Source organism: Pimephales promelas, chromosome 23 (genome assembly GCF_988280905.1).
Source record: "Pimephales promelas chromosome 23, fPimPro1.hap1.1, whole genome shotgun sequence".
NCBI classification, from domain to species: Eukaryota; Metazoa; Chordata; class Actinopteri; order Cypriniformes; family Leuciscidae; genus Pimephales; species Pimephales promelas.
Window position 1 is genome coordinate 5,728,247 of NC_142791.1, and position 24,706 is coordinate 5,752,952.

The following is a 24,706-nucleotide window of genomic DNA, read 5'->3' on the forward strand; positions in this document are numbered from 1 at the left end:
CAGATGTTTCTCCTAAAATTCCTTAGTAGTGACATGCAGCAAGAGTACATGTATAAAATGAATGGGATTCAAACAATATATATATTGGGAGAAATATATTTGGTGTCATGGCAAGTATGACCACAATTTGGGAAATTATTCTCTTCTGAAACTCCAAAGAAGCAAAATGAAAATCCTGTCATCATTTACTCGACTTCCTAATGTCATTTCCAAAACATGATTTTATTTTTCTGTGGAACATGAAAGATGGTTTGAGAAACATGGGTCTTTGTTTGGTTTAATATCAGGACATGTCTGTTTTAATGAGATAGCCTATATTTTGAACTCTAGCTTAAGATGGTCTCTTGCTGGTCATTAGTTGGTTCAAGCTGGTTATAACCAGCTACCAGTTGGTCAAACTGAAGATATTCCAGTTTCAACTGATTTCCTGATTCAAGTCAATGGGCTCTGATGTTGTTTGGTTCCCAATGCTCTTCAAAATATCATTTTTTGTGTGTTTTGCAAATGAAAGAAATGCATGCAGGGGTTTAAGGTGGAGCAAACGATGACAGAATTTTCATTTTGGGGTCAAACCATCCCTATACAAATTTGTAATGTATTTAATCTGCAGATACAAAAAAGAAATCGCATTTTTGTTGGGAAGTGATGAAGAAAAAGCTGCGGGAAAGAGCAACCACATAAGTGAAACAGAAATAGATGAAATGGAAAGAATAGGGAATCTGTGAGCGAGTTGGTGAATGAGAGCGAGGGAGGGAGAGATAGGCAGAAGGAACTTGCTGCCCCTGGTTGGTGTTGTGTAAGACTTGGCTGGCTGTAGCAGAATAACACTCTTATTCTCTCAGTGCTTTGAACTCTGGTACCCTACAGCTCCGACCACCCCTCTCTGCAACAGCAAGAACTCACACTGAGGTGCTCCTCTCTCTCTCTCTCTCTCTCTCACTCTCTACCTACCTCTCTCTCTCACTCTATTTCCCTCTCCCCTTTTCTGCTGTGTCGCACTTCTCTTTCTCTTCCCATGTACCTCTCTGCTCTGTTCTCATTTCTCTTTCACTCTCTCCCACATGCAGTTGCCTGCTTCAGATGTGTCGGTGTACCCTTCACATATGAAGAAAGTTTGTGTTTTCTGACCTGATGGACTGGGAACCAGTGTGCACAGCTTCTTCGTCTGGTAAGAACCACCTGCAACATGTCTATTTGTTTTATAATAGTTTTATTTTATTTAATGAGAGCTGCTGCATGCATGATTTTCAGGTTGCAATCCTCCTAAAGGCTTTCTAAAGGTGTTTTTCTTGTGCAAGTGATTTTGTAACCCATTGCTTCCTCCTTGTTGCATATGCGCCTGTCTATGTTGTTCAGGCTGAAAGAGAATCCACGTGGTGATGGTTTCACAGCAATGCTTGGGGTCAATGCAGAGTCGATGACGGGTGATGTTTCGTTTCGTTTCGTTGTTGTTGTGTGTGTGTGTGCGTCTGTCAGAATGGCATTCGTGTTTAGGGTCGGTTGTCATTTTACGAGGCTATTGGAGTGAATGAACCCGTTGACCAGCGTTTTAGCTGAGGACACGCCCCTCTCGCTGACGTCTTGTTGTTGTTGTTGTTCTGTTCTCACTCAGGACCTTGTGTTTTTCCCTTCGCGTTACTCCGTCGCCGCTTTTTTCGTCTTCTATCGCAAAAATGTTTACGTTCAGCTTCTGTCTGACATACAGGTGGTGGAACGGCCACAGACAGACGCTTCAAACATCTGGTGGGTTTTAGGGAGGGCTCAACAACTGTGAATATCCCTCTGCGTCACACGCGCGCTACGCTACAGTTGCTGTTTCAGTTGGCACCGTCTCTGGACTCAAGTGCTGAAAAGAATGTACTAGAAACTTCCTCTGGAAAAAGAACTTTCCTGTCCTAAATGTAATCTGAGAAGGTTTAGTGACTTTACGGGTTGGCATGTTGTGTTTCTTGTTATCTGCTAGAACTGAAGCGACACCGTGTGGTTGGTTATGTAACAGACTGACGAACCCAGTGACCCCTTCGGATTCATTGAGGTTTGCTAGGAACTGATAAATGACGCTAGTCATGCATAGACTTTAACTGTGAGGTAAAGTTTTATATTTATTATCTATCTACATTAGGGATATTCATTACGTTGGACATTTGTTTTGTTGTTGTCCGGTATTAAAGATTTTTCTACTTATTTTAAGATTGCGATAATCTAGCACTCATTTTATGGATAATGGTGGATTATGTTTTGTGTTATGTACATGTATTAATAGAACAGATATGTGTGTTTGTTTGTATATAAAAAATGAATGCATATTATTTATTATACTGTTGATTCATTTAAATGAATTCCCTCTAAATTCATTTAACATTACAAATATATTATTAGTTGCTGGTTATGTATTTATTACATATTAAATCTGAAAATAAACAAATATAGATTTTAAGATATGCAACGTTTTGACTCTACACAATGTCCAGAAGATGGCGCCATAGACCACTGTGAGTTTTTTTGCCCTGCGTTGTTACTAAATAGTCCAGATGTCATCTGAGACGTGAGACCTACACGTTTTTACTCCACATTGTGTTTAAGAAATGAATAGACTTGTTACCTGTTGTGGCCTGAAACTGCTAGAGGAGGCATTTTTGGATTTTCAACATGGATTTCTCTTATCTAAAGAAATAATTATTTCTTTTTAGCCTGTGAAGCTGTTGTCATGTTTTCCTGTTCGTCTTTTGTGACAAAGCAAATGTTCATATCTATTTATATAATACGCTCTGCTTATATGATATATCCCATCGCTCTCTATACTTTTGAACACTATAGTAGTTAATTAAGTGTGAACACATACATTGCTGGAAGTAAATACAGTTTTAGTGCAGATTCTGATATATCGAGGACGAGGTGAATCTTATGAAAACTCAGAAAAATCTGGGTCATCCAGATTACACTGTACATAAAGAACTAAAACCAGTTATTTTCATGATAGTTAAAAACCTTTGATGCTTACATTGCAAATTCATTATCATAATTATTTTACATTTGAATGTGACTTGTGGTCACATTGAACTTTTTCATCTTAATTTTTGTTTAATGAACATTAAAAAAAATCCATGAAACAAGTTTGATATCGGCAGCAATGTACAAAGAAAAATGACAATGATATAATGTAAATTGTATGTAAACAAGTATGGTGGCATTAGTTGTATTGAACTTATTTACTCCTGATGTTTTTTTTAAAGGTCTGGATGGGGTGGTTTTCATTTAAGGAGGAAAATTAGCTTGAATGTTGTGAAAATAATCTCACAAAAAAACTACGACTACTTTGTTAATATAAAATATAAAGTCTTATTTTTTCTCCTTTTTAAGGTGAAATATAACCTGAAAATTTTCCCCATTCATCATCATTTACTGTGTTTAACCAAATTTGTTTTTGATAAATGTGTACGTTTTCTGAAGTTTTGATTAAGTGATAAAGAACACCACACATTCAGTTCTCTCTGTTGTCCAGCAGAGGGTGAAGGGGATAACTATTTAAAGAGGACCTGCTGTTAAATCAATCCAACTCTTGTGCAGTCACCCTTTCCTTATGGAGCTGTCAATCTATCAGAAATATGGAAAGGATACATAAAACCGTGATGAAAATGTTCAATATAAATTTATGGAGCTGTAAGTTTTTACTTGTCTCTAATGAATGACAGATGACCTATATCGCAAGACCATTCGAAGCTGCTAAATACCGTTACTTACTGGACGAGCGCAGTGATAAAGGTCTTTATGAAGTTCTCGTGATTTGTTTCTGACGGCTGTTTTGTCTTGTATCTCAGAGACTGGTGTGAGTCACAGTTCGATCTCCCTTTGTGTCTCTCAGTGGGAGGCAGGACCACGTGTACTCTACCCCCTCGCAGGAAAGTCAGTTGTTATAACTTCAACCAACGAGCAATTTTATGGACCTTAGAAGTGGTCTACAGACCACTATTTTTTATTCAAGTTGAAAAATATTATTCCTTATTCCTCTTACTTTCTATTTTAGGGATATTAACTCATCTTTAAGTTAAATATGTACTGTAAATCACATGTCCATGATGTGTGTTAAAAATAAAATATATGTGTGTGTGTGTGTGTGTGTGTGTGTGTGATCTAATAGTATAAAATAAGCAAATAATATATATATATATATATATATATATATATCACATACCATAGTGTTTATATGACACCTTGGTGCTTTAATAAACATGGCATTATCATGGTACTATTTAAAAAAAAAAAAAATAGTAGTAGTAATTTGTGTGATCTTATTGCTGTCAGTAATGGCTTTTGTCATTGCACTTTTATTGTCCGTTCGGAAATTACCACAATTTACTGTAAATCAACAAATTTGACTATAAAACATGCCATTGTATTTCACCATTTACACTTGAATGTAAGCCATAATTTAGGCAATCTCTCATAAAAGAGTGTGTGTGTGTGTGTGTGTGTGTGTGTATGGCAGTTTTCCTCCACATAGCCAGAGTGTTCCTACAATGTAATTTTGCCATTATCAGCATTTGAAACATGTTTTTTTTTTTTTTTTTTTTTTTGTAGGATGTGAGGAAAAGGGCTATTAGTCCATTTGAAATAACACAGCTGGCATCCATAAAAAAAAGGGAAGTACACTGCATTTCTCTATATAAAGTTTTATACCGGCTATAGAAAGTGAAAAATGTGTTTACGTGTTCACAAATTAAAAAAACTCTAAAATGAAATTGCAGTAAGTGCCCTGTAGCTGTAACCAACTATGACAATAAAAATATCAGGGTTGGGTCATTGTGGTGATATTATATTTCATATCGTCTTCCAATAGATTTGGTATGTCGCTGTTTATTCACAATCTTTAAAAAATTAATAGCACACACCTTTTCCACTTAATGTATTCATTTATTAATTGCAGTTAGGGAAAATATATTTTTTTTTATTAACTTTGTTTATCTTGCTTTGATATAGGAGACTATAGTTTCTTCAGTGTTTTATGTTTGGTGCTTTTTTTCTTAGATTTTTTTTGTTTACCTGATAAAAAGTTTTATTTTATTTTATTCTTCAAATTGAAATATTATTAAAACATAAATAATATGATTAATATACTTTTGAACAAAACATTTAAAAGATGAATAACTATTTGTTTGTAAATTTTTTGTTTAACTGTTCATGTAGATGCGCCATAAAAGACTTTTAATTGGTTTCAAATGACTAGACACATTTTAAATAATCTCTAAACCTTAAATAAAAAGAATGGATTTTTTTTTTAAATTAAAGAAAAAAACTATTTTTTTAATGTCAGATTTATTTATTTATTTTTTATTTTGAGGTAATCCCCCCAAAACAGTTTTTTTTTTTTTTTTTGTGAGTTTGCTAAATTGTTGGCATACGTTCATATAAATTTGTTCAGGCTGGACACACACACACACACACACACACACACACACACACACTCACTCACTCACACAAATTGATGTTTGTTTCACTATATTAGTGAAGACATTGCATAGACTTTTATTGACTTTTATATCAAGTAAATTATATTTTATATCATCTAACACTAAACAAACTTTTCTCAAGTGTAGCTAGCTAACCTGTACACACACACTCACACACACACACACACACACACACACACACACACACACACACACACAAAATTAGTTACACTATTTACCACGATCCAGATTCTGAAGCCCATCTCACTGTTTTGGAAAGTAATTTTTGTGTCTGACATGAACTTTCTAAACTATCCCAAATCCACTTGCAGTCGTAAACGTGAACACTATTGTCCAGGTGCACACAAATACACACTCCCGATTCCTCACCCCTCCCTGTCCCCTCAATCGGCTCACAACGGCATTGTAATCGAGCGCGTCATTCACGGTTGTGGGTGGGTTTGAGCTGTGAGTCAGATTTGTACCTGCTCAGGGCAGTGAAACCGCATTTGAGACACATGAAAAGAAACAGACAATTCATATGGGTGATGTGACAGGTGTAAATGTGTGCAGACGTGCCTGATTATGTGTTAAAGGTGAAGCAGTACTGATGTTCGGCACGAGATCCCGACATCTTTTCCTCTCAATTTGTTTTAAACTAAATTTTAGTTTTTTTTTCTGTTTGTGCTTAAACTCAGACAAAAGCTCCTTTTATATATGAATTGGGATGAATGAAACAGGCGCTTTCATTGATTCTTTTTCTCATTCACCAGGACTATGACATGACACACATCCCACGTCTGACTTGCTGCCGGATGAAACAAAGGGAAATTTGTCAATAGCCTCTGTGTTGATGTTGTTTGAGTATGTTGAACTGTTGTGCAAGATTGTAGGTTTCTAGTAGGCGTTCTTTTTGTGCCACTGTATGCAAATGAATTGGGGGCGAATCCCGTTGGAAGTAGCTGCTCATTTGCATGTATTGGAGCTTATTAGGTCTTAATTGCTTTACAGTGTATTTATTTTAAATCTTAATATTGTTGTTTAATATATTTTATATTTGTGTGACATACTACCACAGCTAAAAATGTTCAAATTAAACTTTTTGTGTGTGTGTTTTCAGCTTGGTTTATGAACTTAGCATTAACATATTAGGAAAAGTTCTTTTGATTATCTAATGTACAACATTTTTGATTGATAAAAGGTGATAAGATCTGGAAGGGGATGTCTTAAATGACATCAAACATCGGCAACACTCACTAGAAATATAAGATGTTTTTTTTATGGTGAGGGTTTAGTTAGAAATACTGTATGCTAGAATCATCTGGATCATCTGAATTTTAGGTTGTAATCTTGTTTAGATCATGTAGCCCTTTAAAACATTATTCAGTAACAATTTACATTTTAAGGTTTCATTTGTGGACATTAGATAACTAAATGAGTTATCATGAACTAACAACGAACAATACTTCTATAGCCTTTTTAATTTTAATTAAATCAATTTTAAATCAAAACCTATATCAATTTTAATCTTCCAAATGGTCCATTTTTTATTTATTTTTTTAAAAATGAAAATTTCAACAATTAAAAAAATAAAAAAATAAATAAAAATTAAATTTTTTACAAATTTAAATAAAAAATAAAAATTAAAAAATTAAATAAATTTTAAAAAATGGTCAATTTTTAAACCTATATATTAGGACTGTCAAACAATTATTTTAATTAATCACTTCCAAAATAAAAGTTTGCGTTTACATAATATATGTGGGTACACTGTGTATAATTTTTCGTATATATATGTATAAATACACACACATGCATGTATTTTTAAGAAAAAAATATTATTTATATATAAAATATTTATATTTATATATAAAATATATATATATATATATATATATAAATATACATCTATATACAGTATATACATACAATATTTTCTTAAATATATACAAGCATGTGTGTGTATTTATATATATATATAAAATAATTATACACAGTGCACTCACATATATTATGTAAACGCAAACATTTATTATGGATGCGATTAATCGCGATTAATAGTTTGACAGCCCTTATATATATATATATATATATTTATTGCTTATTGTTTATGTTAGATATTGTAATGCCTTGAGTAATGATACCTCTGTTTGTACATTGACTTCACTTTTCAATTGTAGTTCCTGTTCTTTGTCAAATTCTGATGTCACCTGCAGACCATTGTCTCTGAATCTGGTTCTTTGCCGTTCTGAATAGGATAGTTTTTCAGTTCTGTTAATGATGAGGCCAATAAATTATGAATTACAAAGGCGTTTGTGCCGCTTGATGTCTTTCTAGAGCAGGACACTCCCTTCCCTCGAGACAGTTCAAAACAAATTAGGGCATAAATGGCTGGACTTTTAATTGTCTTGAAATCTTGTGATGCATGAAAGACCAAATGTGAATGTAACCAGTCAATCAATGCGCATTGTGTCTGTTTTAATGCCAAGTATAGTCATAAGAATCGTTTGAGGTCTGTCTCGTCGACGACCTCACCTAATTGTCCTTGGGCCGGACAGCATGTGTGTGTGTGTGTTCCGGTGGCATTGCAGTGGGTGGAGGAAACAGAATGAGCTCATGTGGTTGAAAATCCCACATTGATAAATCATGGACTAACCCCCCCCACACACACACACAACCACACATTATTTCAACCCAGGGGAGGCTGTCTCATAGTCACTGAAACACACACATACACTGTCCAGATTGCAATCCGAACATTCTCTGTCATCAGCGATTGATCATGCCGTCCAATGTGATTTGGATGTTTCCTACACAAATCAAGTTGTGAATTTCACAGAAGCTTTGTTGGTGTCACAGATGACCTCACTGTTTAAACTTGATATAGACTTTAGAAGTTATTTTTTACCTTAACTTTGCATTTTTTAGTGTGTCGTGTGTGTGTGTGTGTGTGTGTGTGTGTGTATGTAGAGACAGAGAGAGAATTCAAAGTAATCAATACATTTTCCAATGAAGTAAAACAAGACTGTTTGTCAGTTGTGTATTGTCTAAATGTTATATTATTACATGTATTATCAACCTAATACACGTTTTAGATGGTTAAACAATCTGCTTCAGTTATAGTAAATATGTAATAAGTAATACATAAAATAAGAAAAACACCATAACAAATGACAGAGTTTTAATAAACTTAATGTGATAATAATTGTCAATTGTCAGTCATACATAAATGAAATAAAAATAAATAAAAAAACCAGAAAAAAATGGCATGGTTTATTATTAATGATTTGCATCTATTTGATTTTACTTAAATCTTTAAATCATACTTTCAAAATGCATTTATTCAAATAGCTTTGGATCATCAGAAACCTTTAAAATGAGAAAACAATGTATTCAGTTTATAAGTAGGCTAGCTTTGGAACAAGCAGTATTGAGTTAGTGAGAATGTATGATATTGAAACAAATTGGATTTATTGAGGAGAAAATCTAAATCTGGTTAGTGTGCATTTAAAAACATTGTTTCACAAGCATCACATTCATTAGTTTGTTAACTGTTGACAGTGCAATCCAAAACAACTGAAAATTTGTATGCATTTCAAATACACAAATCTTATATATACATTCACGTTTCCACATACGTCACATTTTGACTTGATATGATAAGTTATCCTGTGTTTGTTTTTCCTATTATGCATGTGCTACAAATTGCACATGTGGTCAGGCTTTTTTTTCCTCCTGTTTCCTTTAAGATTAAAAACAAACATTGATAAAAGTCTGATGGGCTTAATAAAGAAAATGTTTCTCAGATTAGCAATGATACATCACTTCCATTTATCAATGCTCCACATCAGTTGCGGTCAGTCAGTCCACAGATGATAAGGGAGGGCTGCCAGACCCCACGTCCGTCCCTCCCTCCCATGTGGCCGAGTTGTCTGCATCTTTCCCCTGTTTGAACGTGTACACTTTACTAGTGATCTCGCCTGTCTTTATTGCACGGCCCGGGTTTCTGTGGGCTGCATGCCGCAAGAATGTCCGCTATTTTCTTTCCATTATCCCATGGCTTAGACTTCTGGACCGGTGTTTGGTGCAGATGGGCTTTTGTGGAATAAAAGACAAGTATCAGGCCATTTTATAGACTGCATATGTTGCTGACATAATTCCACAATTTTCCCCCTGTGGAACGTCAGGGCGGGTAAACCGTTATCCGAACGCCCCTCTCGTGTTTTTGTTTTCCTCACCTCTTCTCACATTCACTCCCCTTTTCTCCACTCATCCCCTACTCTTGTCTTGTTATTGCTAGATGATTGCAAACTCCCACTCAGATTAAGAGCCAAGTGTCTGGTTCTCAATTACTCAGTCCAATTGAATCTGTTACTTATAAATGTACTGAATAACTAAGGTAAGAATAATTATTTAGACCTGCATTTTATTTAAAAAACTTCATTTAAAAATGTATATATACATTATATATCATGATTTGTAATCACAACAATTTTTCTTTTGTCAAATCAACTTAAAATAATTTATGTGGTTCAGATAATATAATATATTGAGTTTCTGATGATTAAATCAATCTCCTTCATTGTATTAACTAAATTTTTCTATTTCAATGAACTTAAAATTTTAAGGCAACCAGGTTACTTAATTTTTTAAGGTAAACCATAATATATATATATATATATATATATAATTTAAATCTCCTTGATAATCAAGATAAATGTACTTTCATAATTGTTTAATACGATTTCAGTGTTGGTGTACTACATAGTTATTTGTACAAAAACAATTCTAATGTAATTCTTGTATAATTATGCAGTTTTAATGTCATATAGTAATTGAGAAAATGTATATCATTTGTCAGGCTAAATAAAATAAAATAAAATAAATATTAAAAAATAAAATAAAAATAAAAATTGGTGCAATTTACTGAACCTGCAATATATTAATATATTTTGTGGGGTGTAAAAGGTTAATTAGTGAAAATGCTTCTGTTTTGCATTGTTAAAAAAATAAATAAATAAAATTGTGCAAATTAAATGATCAATTTAACAATTTGAGTAAAAAAATGCACTTGAATTTCAGAATGTTTTAGTATATGGTTTTTCCCTTTTTATTTAACCTGAAGATCATGTTATCAATAGAATTAGCTGACCTGAAGTAATCATATAGTACATTTATATATAATCAAATATTTCCTTTTTCTTAGTTTTATATCTTTTAAAATTCTAAAACTTTTAAGACCATATATTTCTTGGTTTAATTAGCAAAAAGATTATTGTGGTCTCTTTAGAACCCACTGTGTATAAATTTGAACTTCAATTTTTGATATTAAAAAAAAGTTTCTGACAAAAAGGAGAATCTAATCTTTAAGGAGGTATACAGAGTAAGGAAATGAATTATTATAACTTCAGTTTATGCAATCATTCAAGTAAACACACCTATCTTCTATTCACAACTCTGAAAAGTTAAGACTTTCATTTAACACATGTTCTGCTCTATTTGTTCATCTCCCCACTATATTATTTCTACACACAGATGGCATTTCAAGACAATGAGACCTCTGAACGTGAAGTTGAAAAGAACACCAGGTCAGAGGTGAACACTTCTAATGCACGCAATACAGTCAGAAACGCTCATAATGTCTCACATTTAATCACTTAAACATTTTTTGGAGCTGTCTCACACATTTACAGGGGCTATAAGTGAAAGTCATTCGGTGCGTTTTGATAGTAATACTGAATTAGGCTTTTTTCTTTTTCTCTCATTATCACGTTTCCCTCCTTTTTAAAAAGTGAAATCTTCATTGTTAAACAATTACAACATCTTCCTTCCATTTAGCGTAATGGCCATTGCGACAAATCCTCTCTGAGGTGGAAACTGAACCGCAGAATCACTCGCGTTGTTGCGTAAAGCTCACAAACTCATTAGATTTGAGGAAGCTCTCGTCTTTGCTCAATATCAGGAATTCTCTGACTCATTAAGGCCTATTTGAAAACACTGGAAAACAAGTGACAGTTTGGTATGATTTCTCAGATGATTCAGATTCCTGACTCAAAAGGAATATGCCCGTCGGTGTGAATGCCATTATTAAAGGCCATTATTTCTCTGTCCTTGATGGTTTTGCCCTACTTTGTACCGGAAGTCAGATCCCCCGCCCTGTTGCAAAAGGCCTTTTTAGCATTCAATTGCATAATCCTCCTCTGGCTTGTTTGTAAAACGTGCGTCAGAGAGCACTCCTCTCTTTCACCCTGGTAAATAACCAATCAGTCCTAAACAAACTACCTGAAAGAGCCACGATGTTTACACAATAAAAAGGCCAATGGCGTTGAGCCGTGCTGAAGCATGCGAGTTCTGTGTCGGAGAATGTATCGTCGTCAATTCAAACATTGTGCTGTTCGCGATTTGTCGGGACAGGCTGGATGTTGGTCATCAGCTGTGCGTGTGTGTGTGTAAAGATGTGTTGAAACAAGCTCAGGATTTATCATCAGAATTCCGTTCTTCATGTGCTAAGCCATTCAGAGTTTTTTTTTTTTCCTGACTCTCTTAAGGGAAAAAAGAGCAGAATCAAAACAAACATGGCCAACTGCAGCTGTGCTCATGTAAAAGTAATAATATTTTTTTATTTTAAAATATATTTAACCCTCACTGTAACTCTTTGGCGTCTTATATTAGCATAATACCCAATTACATCTGCTGTATGGAAAAAAAACATACTGTGGTATTGAAAAGGAAATAGAATAATATCACAATTATATTGCAAATTGCTAAAATATTATATGGAAAAAAATTCAATTGGGTTGTCAGAGTGTCTGAAAACAATTGAACAATTTTCAGAAAACAGAGAAATTAATTTATGTAAAAAATTGTTATTCGGCCTGCATTAATATAAGTTTGCCTGCCAACTTTTGTAAATGACATTATGTAAGAAAAACTTTTATGTATTTTTTTTTTCTTCTTCAGGGAACCCATTGTTGGTTATCAGTTTGAAAGTATCATAAAAGTACCATCTTGCCTCAAAGTACCATAAAAATACCCTGTGTGAAAATGTATTAATCATTCAGTTATGTAGTAATCCATGAAACGGAAAAAAACTTATAAGATTAAGTATTAAAAAGTATTATGCAGCAATAAGATTATTAGAAGATTAACAAGAGCCCCTCTTTTTAGTTAGCTTGTGTTAGGGCTGGGCAACGATTAATCGCGGTTAATCGCATCTAAAATAAAAGTTTGTGTTTACATAATATATGTGTGTGTGTGGTGTGTATAAATATTTTGTATATATAAATACACACACATGCATGTTAATATATCAAATATTTATATTTACACATAATATTAATTCTGTATAAATATATATAAAGTATATACATGCAAGAGTGTGTATTTATATACACAAAATAGTTATACACAGTACACACCACACACACATATATTATGTAAACACAAACTTTTATTTTGGATGCGATTTATCGCGATTAATCGTTGCCCGGCTCTAATTGAAATTGATTTTTTAAATATGTTTAATGTCGACAAAGGTGCACCAGTGTCCCAGTTTTGACAATGAAGGCCATTGCTAGTGCCTGGATTCACAACTTGGGGAACTAGGCAGGGTAATGAGAGCTTCACCTCTGATGAAGGTCACGGGGTCACTCTGCATCATCCCCCCTCCCACTCACCATGCATAACTTACATGGTGACACATCATTTCTGTATTTGTGATATGAATGAATTGCAGAAAAACAGAGAATGTGTGTGTTTCTGCGCTTTGTTTAACGGAAAGTTCTCTGATGCTCATTCATGCTTCTGTGGCTTTTTGGCACAGGTGCAGGACACTCACCCTTATAACGGCCGTTTCTTCCCCAGAGTTTCTTTTCTTCCTTTGATCCGGGGCTCGTTTCTGCCCCCCTGGGTTTCCAATTATCACCTCCCTCCGTTTCTGTCTCCCACTCATGTGTTACGAGGGTTAAAGACGTGACGCTCATTTTTGTCTCGATCTAAAAAGTTACTCAAATGCAATTCGTGCGAAACATTACAGCATTACACCACCTCTATGGTCTGATATGTTTTTAATTTCTGAATGAAATACTGTTTTGTGGTTTCATTTAAAGGCTGAAATATTTGGAAAAGAAATACAAAATTTGTATATAATTTTCAGTAATTTTTGGAACAAAATATTATAAACATTAAAACAAATTATACATGAATACAAATATTAGATTTCTTAAAAAAAAAAAAAAAGCGGGTGTGTTTAAAACCACCACTTTTTTAGCCACCAGAATGTTGTGGTGCTGAGAGAAAAAGTAAAAAAAAAAAATGCATATTAAAAAACATTTATATTATTTATATATATAATTTATTTAAACATTTATATAATGTTAATTTTAATATTCAAATGATTTAGCTAGGGACCAGTTCGCCCAAAATTCTTTGGAAACCCATGTGACTCTTTTTCATGTGAAACACAAAAGAAGTTCAAGCTTCTCTTTTTCGTACAATGAAAGTGAATGGTGACCACAACTGTCAGGCAAGATTTTCAAAGCAACTTTCAGACTTTTTAAAAATAAAATATAAATATAAAAACTTCATCAGACTTTTGTAGATTCACAGCCCCTGATTCCCATTCACTTTCAGTGTGGACGATAACAGCTCAAACAGTCTGATTCTCTTTTAATGTTCCACTGTTTAAAGTTTTTTTTATAATTTTTTTTTTTTTTGGTATAGTTTTTCTTTTTATTTTGTGAATGCCTATCCAGAACCTTATTTTCCCTCTTTTTGTCTTGCAGTGTCGTCACCTAGCCCACGTGATGCTACCTCCTCATGAGTGTAACTCATCCCCAAACCAACCTACACTGAGCAGATCTGAACAGCAGAGTCACACAGCTGCCTGGAGGCAAGGAAATCCTCAAGTTTGCCAGAGTATTAGTGTATTATTTCTTATACAGTGCCGTCGTAGGTGGGGTGCGAGGCCCTGTGCAAACCTGAAATGCGAGAAAATTCAAGTTCGAAAATTCTAATAGGCTACTTGCAGTATATTAAATCGTTTTTGACCTAATTATTTGGCACTGAAATGACACTCTCTGTCGGCTCTGACTGCGTTGCATCACGTGCACCTGCGCAATATAGCCTATGATTTCCGAAAATAGTACTGTGTCAACAAGTGATATCAGCCCAAGAACTGTGGAGATATATGCAACATAATTTAAACAATTGTTTTTGTCATATGTTATAATAACTGACCACCCCGATCACACTAAATGCGTTTTTATAGCACGCAAAGTGTTTATCACGCAATTTATACGCTAAAGTGAGTTTTTACGTGCATAGGATAGGCTACTCATGGCTTGGTTACACCGTGTCCTAACTACACACGACGCCGCAACACGTGATAAAAGGTATCTTTTCCATGTTAATCAGAGTTTTTGTCCTAACCAGACACGACGGCGACACGCGAAGTTACTATTTTAGAAATGGTTACTATTTCCGCGACGTCGCGGCTGACAGATCTGCCCACATAGAGATCTCATTGGATGGAAGTTCTGCGTGTCATATATATTGACGTGTGGCGTCTCACAGTTGCGTCCGCGTCTTGCTGTCGCTGGAATTTTATCGCGTCGCGTGTAGTTAGGACACGCCGTCAGGGAAGGTTTAGTAGCGCGTGTGTATTATACGTTTGGCTAGAATAAGTGGTGTGAGGTGTGTATTACACACAAATGAACTACGTATCAAATACACGCGAAAACTGCGTATCACATGCACGTAAAAACTCATAAATTGTATGAAAATACACAATGCGTGTTATAGAGACACATTTACGTGAGAACAGGCTGAACACTATCATTTCAGCCATGTCCTCGCACAGAGAGAGGCTCGAGAGACACGAATAGATGTCTTTAAATGTTTAAAAGGTATTGCATTGAAATCTGTTGAATAGAGTGTAAATTCAGTTTGTGGGAAACCCAGCTGGATTGCGAGGCCCCCTAGTGGCGCGAGGCCCTGTGCGGTTGCACAGTTCGCACAGCCCTTGCGACGGCTCTGTTCTCATATCTCTAAAATTTTATGTCATAAAGTTTCCTTGTTTTGAATTTGTCAGAAACCCCACATATTCCATATGTAATCTCAGAACTTTCTACCAATAAGCTTTTTTAACATGTTAAAATGAATTCAGCAGATTCGAAAGAATGGCCCAAAAGGTTGCAGATTCTGTCTGGGCCTGCTTGTGAATTATGGCCCAGTTTAATGCTGTTAATTCTAAGGTCTGATTTCATTGAGGTCTATTTTTTTTCTGAATGATAAGTGTGTGTGGTGGGGAAATAACCTGTCAATGTTTGTGAATTTCCCTTCTGCTGCTTACTAGTGGTTTCACACTTCTGACACTTCTTCTGTGGTTTAGCCTTTTTTTTTTTACTACAAGTAGTACAGCCTGTTCCTTTAAACACACACTCGTCCAATCACACGCGCAAATGTGCTACCTAATGAGGAAGTGATTCTATTGACAAGGCAAAGCTGGTACAGACTGATCTAGAAATGTTCTTACCATCTTCCTGCCACTCGCCTCATTTATTATGTGCGTATGCAGAGTGGATGCTTGCGTTGTATTTATTGTTGTGGCTTTAAACCTCAGGGCTACATTTTTTGAATATAAAATAAAGATCATCAGGTGTCCCCCCAAAAAAATCTTACACTGTAAAAAAACATTTTCATGATTTGTAATCACACATTTTTTTAATTTTTTAACTTAATTGATGTAGTTCAGAAAACATAATATTTTGAGTTTCTGATGCCTTCATTGTTTTAACTCAATTTTTCCAGTTCAATGAACTTAAAATTTGAAGGCAACCAGGTTACTTCATTTTTTAAGGTAAACCAACAATATTTTTTTACAGTTGAAGTAATTGGAGAAAGACTATAATCTTCAACTCCACAAGTTCTTAACCTAGCGTGCAGATAGTAAGCCTATGGGGGAATCACTGATTGGCTGATTATAACCCTACGTAGGTCTGTCTTCAGTCCAAAGGCACGTTTTGCCCTCTTAGACAATTCTGGGGAATTTTGATTACAGAGAAAAATAGCGCTTTGGTTGCAATTGTAAGAAGAAATGCTGAGAAGCCTCCAGTAAATGATGCTCTTGAGCTATTTTTCCACTCAGAAATGAGAAGTGCACTCGAATATCTGTGACGTCATTACCACTTCATGTCTATCAACACGTCATGTGCTAAATAGACTGAACTGTTTTAAGACGTTCAAAAGGAGCAGGGATGAGTCATATTCCAAAGCATGTATCATGAGCTGTATGTATTTATGTAAATCTCTAACCAATCATGAATTTATAGAAATTGCTAGTTTGAGATATAGAGATAAAGATATATAGAGAGAGACTATCTCACTATGTATCAGAGAAATAAACAGGATGTTTGTTCCACACAGTTAATGTTTCGCCACATTCAGTATTTATGATTATGATTATGATTATGATACACTCATATACACTCATTGTAAATGATTAATGATGTGCTGCTCTTTTAGAAATCTCTGTAAAAAATAAATATATTGCACTTTAAAAAAACATTGTGCTCTTCAGGATGCTGAAATCTACAGCTGTAGTGCACTCTATAAATTGCTGGGTTGTTTTAACCCAATTGTGGGTCAAATACGGCAAACCCAACCATTGGGTTAAAATTTTTAATTACATTTTTAACCCAATGGCTGAGTTTGTCCATATTTGACCCAAAGTTGGATTAAAACAACCCAGCATTTTTAGATGTAGGATTGAGTTCGGCCTGCGTTATATACACTATAAAGGCTTGTCACAAAAAATATTAAAGGTGAAGTATGCAATTTCTGTGTAACAAACGCTGTGTTTCAAACACACACTGCCATTGGTCAGACAAACATAGACATGTAGTTCTGCCCCAAACTCACAACATTGGTTTTGATACAATATACAGTTTATTATATTATATTTATCAAATATCAGATAACATTTTTTTGCATGAGCTGTCAAATATTAAATAGTAGTAAATTAAATAGTAATAACGTTTCAAAACCACAATTTGAAATTGTACAATAATTTAGTGTGCAATCACGTATTTTCATAACATACAATTAGCATTTTCCCTGTTTGATCACCACAGATGAAGAAATAATGTAACAAAATGTAATTTTTCAGCGAGTAACAAAAAATATGGCTTTTTTAATCTTTCATAAGTTGATACACTTTGAGATTAATTCAAAAATAGAATACATTCATATTAGATTGAATTTCATACAAATATTAATGTAGATGTTAATATTATATTTAAAAGTATTCAGGCAAGTTCAAAAGACTGTGTTTGTTGGGTTTCCTAAATTATCGTTTGCATTTATTGTATCCCCCCCCCCCCCCCCTTCAAAATCATTTTGTTTTCATTCTGATTCTGTGCCTAACCTGTGTTAGTTTAATTTGTGTAAAGCGAACCGAGAGTGACGGCAATAAGGGTCTCAAAACACCTGGCAGTGCCAGACTGTCTGCCAGGCTGCGCCCAGTCTCAGGAGACTGACGATGTCATAACTCTTGTTTTTAGCACTGTCATTGGCAGGAGAGACATTAACTATGCATTATTGTGTGTGTGTTATCACCCTCAGGGCTTTCTACGGCGAAGGGGGCAGTACTCATGCCGCATATATACACACAAACAAGTGTTCCTGTCTGTTCAAAGGTGAGAGTTCTCAGGGCAAGGGTTACTTGCTTTAACACGCGCTCACACACACACCCATCCACCCATGTTGGCGGCGGTTTATCAGGGAAAGTGGAGCTCTCCTCTCCTGCAGAGCTCATCTGTTCCTGTGCCACCCTGCAAACCCCCTGTAGACATTAGTGGGCTTTCCACACTCCCCACCCAAGGGGCAGGTGGAACACACACTCACACTAACCAAACACCTCCTACTGAGTGGCACTGAATAGGACAGCTGCCCAGGAGATTAGGGCCAACTGCTTTGTGAGTAATGCAGTGTCGGCCACCATCAAAGCCAGTTGTGTTGAAGAGACAGGATGTAAGGCAGGATGTCCAGATTAAATAACAGACCTATTAATGTCAGCCTGACAACAGCTCGAGAGAGGAGAAAACTCGTCTGAACTTTAGCTGTCATAATTTGATATGCCACGGAACAATGCTTTTTGATTTCAGATGAAATAATCCTAAATCATGCGACTCTTTTTTTTATGCAGGGACGAGTGCAAAGCTCTGTTTTGTCAGGGACGGGCCCGTGTAATGAAGGATGTGAGGAGTTTGCTGAAATGTTCCACTTAACAATGGTAAGAGCAGTCAGGTGGGTCATATCACATTTATGCCTCCCTCTCTCTCACCTTTTCATTTGACCTGCTTATTCTTTTGCTATCTTTTATTCCTCTTTTCTCCCCTGCATTCAATCCACAACCACACCCCCATGTTTCACATAATGCCTGTTTCTTGTTCTCCTATTCTCAAAAACGTATTTTGAATATCATTAGAGGCGATTGTTTAAACAAGCATCACTGCTAGAACTGATACTTATGGTTAGGGATTTAATGCAACTCATGAATGAATGAAATTTCACATATAGCACAATCCCATAATACTCCAGGAAAAGGTGGTGGCTTTTTTGGCATTACAGTCATTACCAAGGAAACCTATCACATGGTTTATTCCTCTGATTAATCTGCAACCAATAGTTGACCTGTCACCATGGCAACTGTGATAATGACTAAGAGGAGTTTAACCACAATAGCCTCATCCACATCCAGTTGTGAACACAACCAACTGTTCTGGAAACTGGTATAAAAGAATCCCACAATCTTATGGCTTTCTATTTCACGAATTGATCGAACAGGCAGCCCTCATCACTGTCACTTTTTACCCAGCCAACCAATCACAGTGGAGGAGGGGCGGGCCAAATACCACACTGACCAACTGTCACAATTTTCTTTCTGTACAACTACGATATTCTGTATCATAGCCACTGAAAAAACGCTTCACTTGGACACTTAAGGCTTAAGGCAACCACATAGCAATCTGTTGACAACCATTCAAACATTGTAGCAATGCCATAGCAACGTGATAACCATTCAGAACATCCTAGAAATGGCATAGCAACATGCTATCAACTATTCAGACCACCTTGTGGCATAGCAATGTGTTAACCAACCATTCTGAACATGGTAGCAATGGTGTAGCAACTTGTTTACAACACTTTAGAAATGGCAGCCACATTCTGAACACTCTTGAAATGGCATCGCAACTTTAAAATGGCATCGCAACTTTAAAATGGCATCGCAACTTGTTAACCATTCTGAACACTCTTGAAATGGCATCACAACTTTGAAATGGCATCACAACTTATTAACCAGTCTGAACACTCTTGAAATGGCATAACAACTTAATAACTATTCTGAATACTTTTGAATTGACAAAGCAACTTTTTAACCATTCTGAACACTCTTGAAATGGCATCACAACTTTAAAATGGCATCGCAACTTGTTAACCATTCTGAACACTCTTGAAATGGCATCGCAACTTGTTAACCATTCTGAACACTCTTGAAATGGTATCACAACTTGTTAACCATTCTGTATACTCTTGAAATGGCATCGAAACTTTAAAATGGCATCGCAACTTGTTAACCATTCTGAACACTCTTGACATGGCATCGAAACTTTAAAATGGCATCGCAACTTTTTAACCATTCTGAACACTCTTGAAATGGCATTGCAACTTTAAAATGGCATCGCAACTTGTTAACCATTCTGAACACTCTTGAAATGGCATAACAACTTAATAACTATTTTGAATACTTTTGAATTGACAAAGCAACTTTTTAACCATTCTGAACACTCTTGAAATGGCATCGCAACTTTAAAATGGCATCACAACTTTTTAACCATTCTGAACACTCTTGAAATGGCATCGCAACTTTAAAATGGCATCACAACTTTTTAACCATTCTGAACACTCTTGAAATGGCATTGCAACTTTAAAATGGCATCGCAACTTGTTATCTATTCTGAACAGTCTTGAAATGGCATCGCAACTTGTTGACCAGTCTGAACATTCTTGAAATGGCATAGCAACTTAATAACTATTCTGAATACTTTTGAATTGACAAATCAACTTGTTAACCATCCTGAACACTCTTGAAATGGCATCGCAACTTGTTAACCAGTCTGAACACTCTTGAAATGGCTTCACTTCTTGTTTAATTGTTATGAACGCTCTTGAAATGTTATAGCAACTTGTTAACCATTCTGAACAGTCTTAAAATGGCATAGCAATATGCTAATAACCATTCAGAACACCCTAGCAATGGACTAACTAACCATTCAGAACATGGTGTAGCAACTTGTTCCAAACACTTTAGAAATGGAAACAGCTCGTTGAGACCTTTCAGGCAACTTTAATGCCATAAAAACTTGTTAACCATTCAGAACATAGTAGCAATGGCAAAGCAATTTTCTAACCATTCAGAACACTTTAGCGACTGCATAGCACCACCCTGGGAATTGTCCTTGCGTTATGGAGTAGGGTTTTTCCTCTGCAATATTTCCTCAGAATTTGTAAATATTAAATGTAACTTTTTTTGTTTTTCCCCCATCTTAAAATGTTCTCTTGAAGCAACTAATACACATATCTATGAACACAATGAGTGTGTTTGTTTTATGACAAATGTTATGACAGATGTAGGTCTTTCTCCACAGTCTTTCTCATGAATGGTACGTTTCTAGTCATGTCAGACTTACAGGGAACCTTTATCTTGGTGTTAACCTCTAACCGTCACTGATGGAAGTATGTATCATGACTCATTTGTCGTGGTCATTTTGTTTCTGAATTACTATGCACCATCATTTAGACTTTTAGGCTCATGTTTCCATCAAAAATGCAAGTGTGGTTATGTGCTTGCTTTAGTATTTATTTTACATTATTGCTACATTTAGGCAGACCTGGAACTTAAACTAGTAGTAATGTACAGTATGTGATACTTCAAGTGAACTTATGCAGTACAGTAAAAAAAAGGATTGAACATTTGATTGGTGTTGATATTGCAAGATTTTGCTGCACAAAACACATTCTGGGCATCTTGGCATTTAATTTGGCTAACTTTTAACAGGTGTATTTGCACTATAGAATTTGATTGGACGCGCAGCCAACAACATAAGATTTGGGAGGAGTTTTCTCCTCCCTAAAAGCCTATTTATTTTGCTATCCTAACTGTTTTTGATGATTAGTTGCATTTTATTGATTTCTATTCGGCATAGATCACAACCCACCAGTTGAGAGATGCTGCTATACATTTGAATAAGTGTGTGTATTTATTATTTATAAATGTTTATCTGTGAGTCTATTTGTGTTGTTCTATCCTCACATTTCTCCACAATACCGAAAGAGTACATAATATATAATAGATATATATATATGTGTACTATATAATAGAGAATATAGTTGTTTGTAGAAAACTAACATTCATTTTTCAGGTCTCTCAACTGATTTTTTGTCGAGTTGTGATGTGTCTCCATTGCTTCCTCTACCTCTCTGTCTCTCTCCTACGCTCGCTCTCTCTCTCTTTCTCCCTTTTTCAATCTTTCACTCCCTCTCTGTCGATGTTTGGTCATTCTGACGTCCGCTTCTGGATCCCAGCATCTCTTTCTGGCGCTGCAGGAGAGTTTCCCTGTGCAGTCTGAAGCCTGATTCCCCCTAAATCTCTCGATTTTCTCCTCATTTGCTCTGTGAGTGAAAATGGCAAGCTTTCTTCTTCTGTGGCTTCTTCTGCCGAAATCTTCTGCCACTTTGAATCTGAAATCATCCTCCAGTAGCGTTGCGATCGAAGACGATGCGGGTCTCTTTTTCCAAAACGGATTTGATTTTTAGCTTGTCCAGGACAATATCCACAATAGCATTGCAAACATTTGTTTTATCGTTTTTTTTTTCTTTCTCAGCCTTGAGAGCTCACAGGAAATTATTAAATGGGTTTTTGCATGTTTTACTCATTTGTTTGTTTCTATGTGTGTTTGTGTGACGTCTCTAAATCTAACAGAATGGTTCCAGACATCCTTTGCCCAAAGGTCAAGGGCATGGGATTATATGTCAAGTGTCTGTGTCGTCATGATTGGTTTCTAGAGTGCACCAGACATATCGCACGTGTGTAACTGAACACACACGAGCCAGGCTGACACAAAGCGACGAGACATCATCAGCTGCATCCGTTTATAGTCATGACCAGTGCATTGTTTTTCAAAAACCCGTTAAAAAAAATGTCTACTTCCTTGTTTAAGTTGGACAAGCACTGTTAAAAATGCTAATTTTGTTGTATGAATCATTGTCTCCAGCACTTAAAGGGTTAGCTTGTCTGTGAATTCTCCCCTGCCAACTCCCAGGCAGTCGAGTAAGTAACCCGATTCGGAGGCATCTGCTCAGGGAAGGGCGTGTATCTGCCTCCCCCTCGCCCTGATTCCTCTCCTCCTCCCGGAGCTGTGGTTAGCCCTGCCCTTTATGCGTCATGTGACTTCTCTGAAACTCCCTCCTCCCCCTGCCTCCCCACTTGTTTCCAGTAAACTGCTGAAAGGAGGGGCTGAGTCAGTCTTCAACCAGCTTCCCTTTGACCACAGCTTGTTAAAGAATTTGTCAACGTGGACTCCAGGGTGCACATTTTTTCCTCCTCGTGATATATAGATTTGCTTTTTTTTTTTCGTCTCTCCCTCCCTGGAACGGTCCGATTACGTCAGGCACACATAATCACTTCCTGCACTACGCCGTAGAAAGAGAGAGAGAGTGTGTGTGTGCGCGTGTGTGTGTGTGTGTGTGAGAGAGAGAGAGAGAGAGGCACGTATAATGGACTTTGATATTTGGCGGCATGTTGTGCCAGAGACGTTTGTCTTGGACCCTGTCTGAAAGGGTTTCATTCAAAAAGAAAAAAAAAAACAAGGGGATAATAATCTGAGAAAGGTGGTGGTGGGTGGGGTGGGGTGGTGTACAATTTACTTTATAACCTGATTACGGTCTTCCTGTGATTCTCCCAGCTGGCGGTCTGATTTTCTGGATCTTATTAGATCATCCGTAATATTTGCTTTTGCAAACTCACTTGCTCCACAGACGGAACAATTAACATTCCATGCAAATGAGCATGGAAAACGATCCAAATAACCTCTCCGAAATCTATTACGTGAGCAATTTGCCTTTATTAAATAAAAAAATTAAAAAAAAGACAAAAGAGATGGTGTTAAGGGTTAGTTAGTCCCTCAATGAAAATTCATTTAATTAAAATTCACTAAAAACCTGTAGGTTTTTTTTTCCTTTATATAATATAGAATAATATATACATATATATATATATATAATATATATATATATATATATATATATATATATATATATAATGACAGTCCAGTGTTTTGGTCCCCATTGATTTCCATTATATGCACAAAAAAGTTGTTCTCCACAAAAAACAAAAACAACAAAAAAAAGTTGCCTTTATTAAATAAAAAATGCTAAAAAAAAAAAAGACAAAAGAGATGGTGTTAAGAGTTAGTTAGTCCCCCAAAAATAAAAATTCATTTCATTAAAATTCACTAAAAACCAGTATGATATTTTTTTTCCTTTATATAATATAAAATTGTATATATATATATATATATAATGACACTCCAGTGTTTTGGTCCCCATTGATTTCCATTATATGCACAAAAAAGTTGTTCTCCCCCCCCCCCAAAAAAAAAAAAAATATCTCAATTTTTTGGGTGACCTGTCCCTTCAAATGAGCTCTATTAGTGTAAGTCGGGTTCAGGTAAATGTTGATGTAGTATGTGGAGCGTTGCTATTGTTACCAAGGCGCTATTGACTTAAGGGGAAGTTGTAACTGTAGAATGTGGCGTGAAAAGAGGAATATCATGAGGTGTGAATGTGGATTAGGGAAGTCTTTCGTCTACATGCGTCAATCCATGTCATTTCTCTGGTAACAAAAAGCAGGTTGTGACTGGTGTTCCGCTAAATATATTAAGTAGAGCATTAATTTTACTGGTGGAAATAATAAGAAAGCCTTTCTGGTAAATCGATGTCACGATTAAAATAATGCCAAAATTGCTTCCTGAAAAAGATATGCCCTCTGAACTTGAAAACAAATATAATGTGATCATGACCAACATAATAAAGAAACAAACTGCTGAATAGTGCTGGAAACATATCAGAGAGTCGAAACTGTCTCCCATGGTTTTACTAAAGGCGCACCTTTGACAAGATCTCTTAAATGTAATTGCTGG

The 24,706-nt window shown here is 35.7% G+C and overlaps 1 long non-coding RNA gene across 1 annotated transcript; it reads left to right on the forward strand.

Annotated features, from left to right (window-relative positions):
• The first annotated feature begins 939 nt into the window (after nt 1-939).
• LOC148969376 (uncharacterized) lies at nt 940-23,344 on the forward strand. Its single transcript, XR_016149446.1, has 4 exons — nt 940-1,168; nt 14,231-14,337; nt 18,069-18,142; nt 18,652-23,344. It is a non-coding gene; the product is annotated as an uncharacterized LOC148969376 (long non-coding RNA).
• The last annotated feature ends 1,362 nt before the right edge of the window (nt 23,345-24,706 follow it).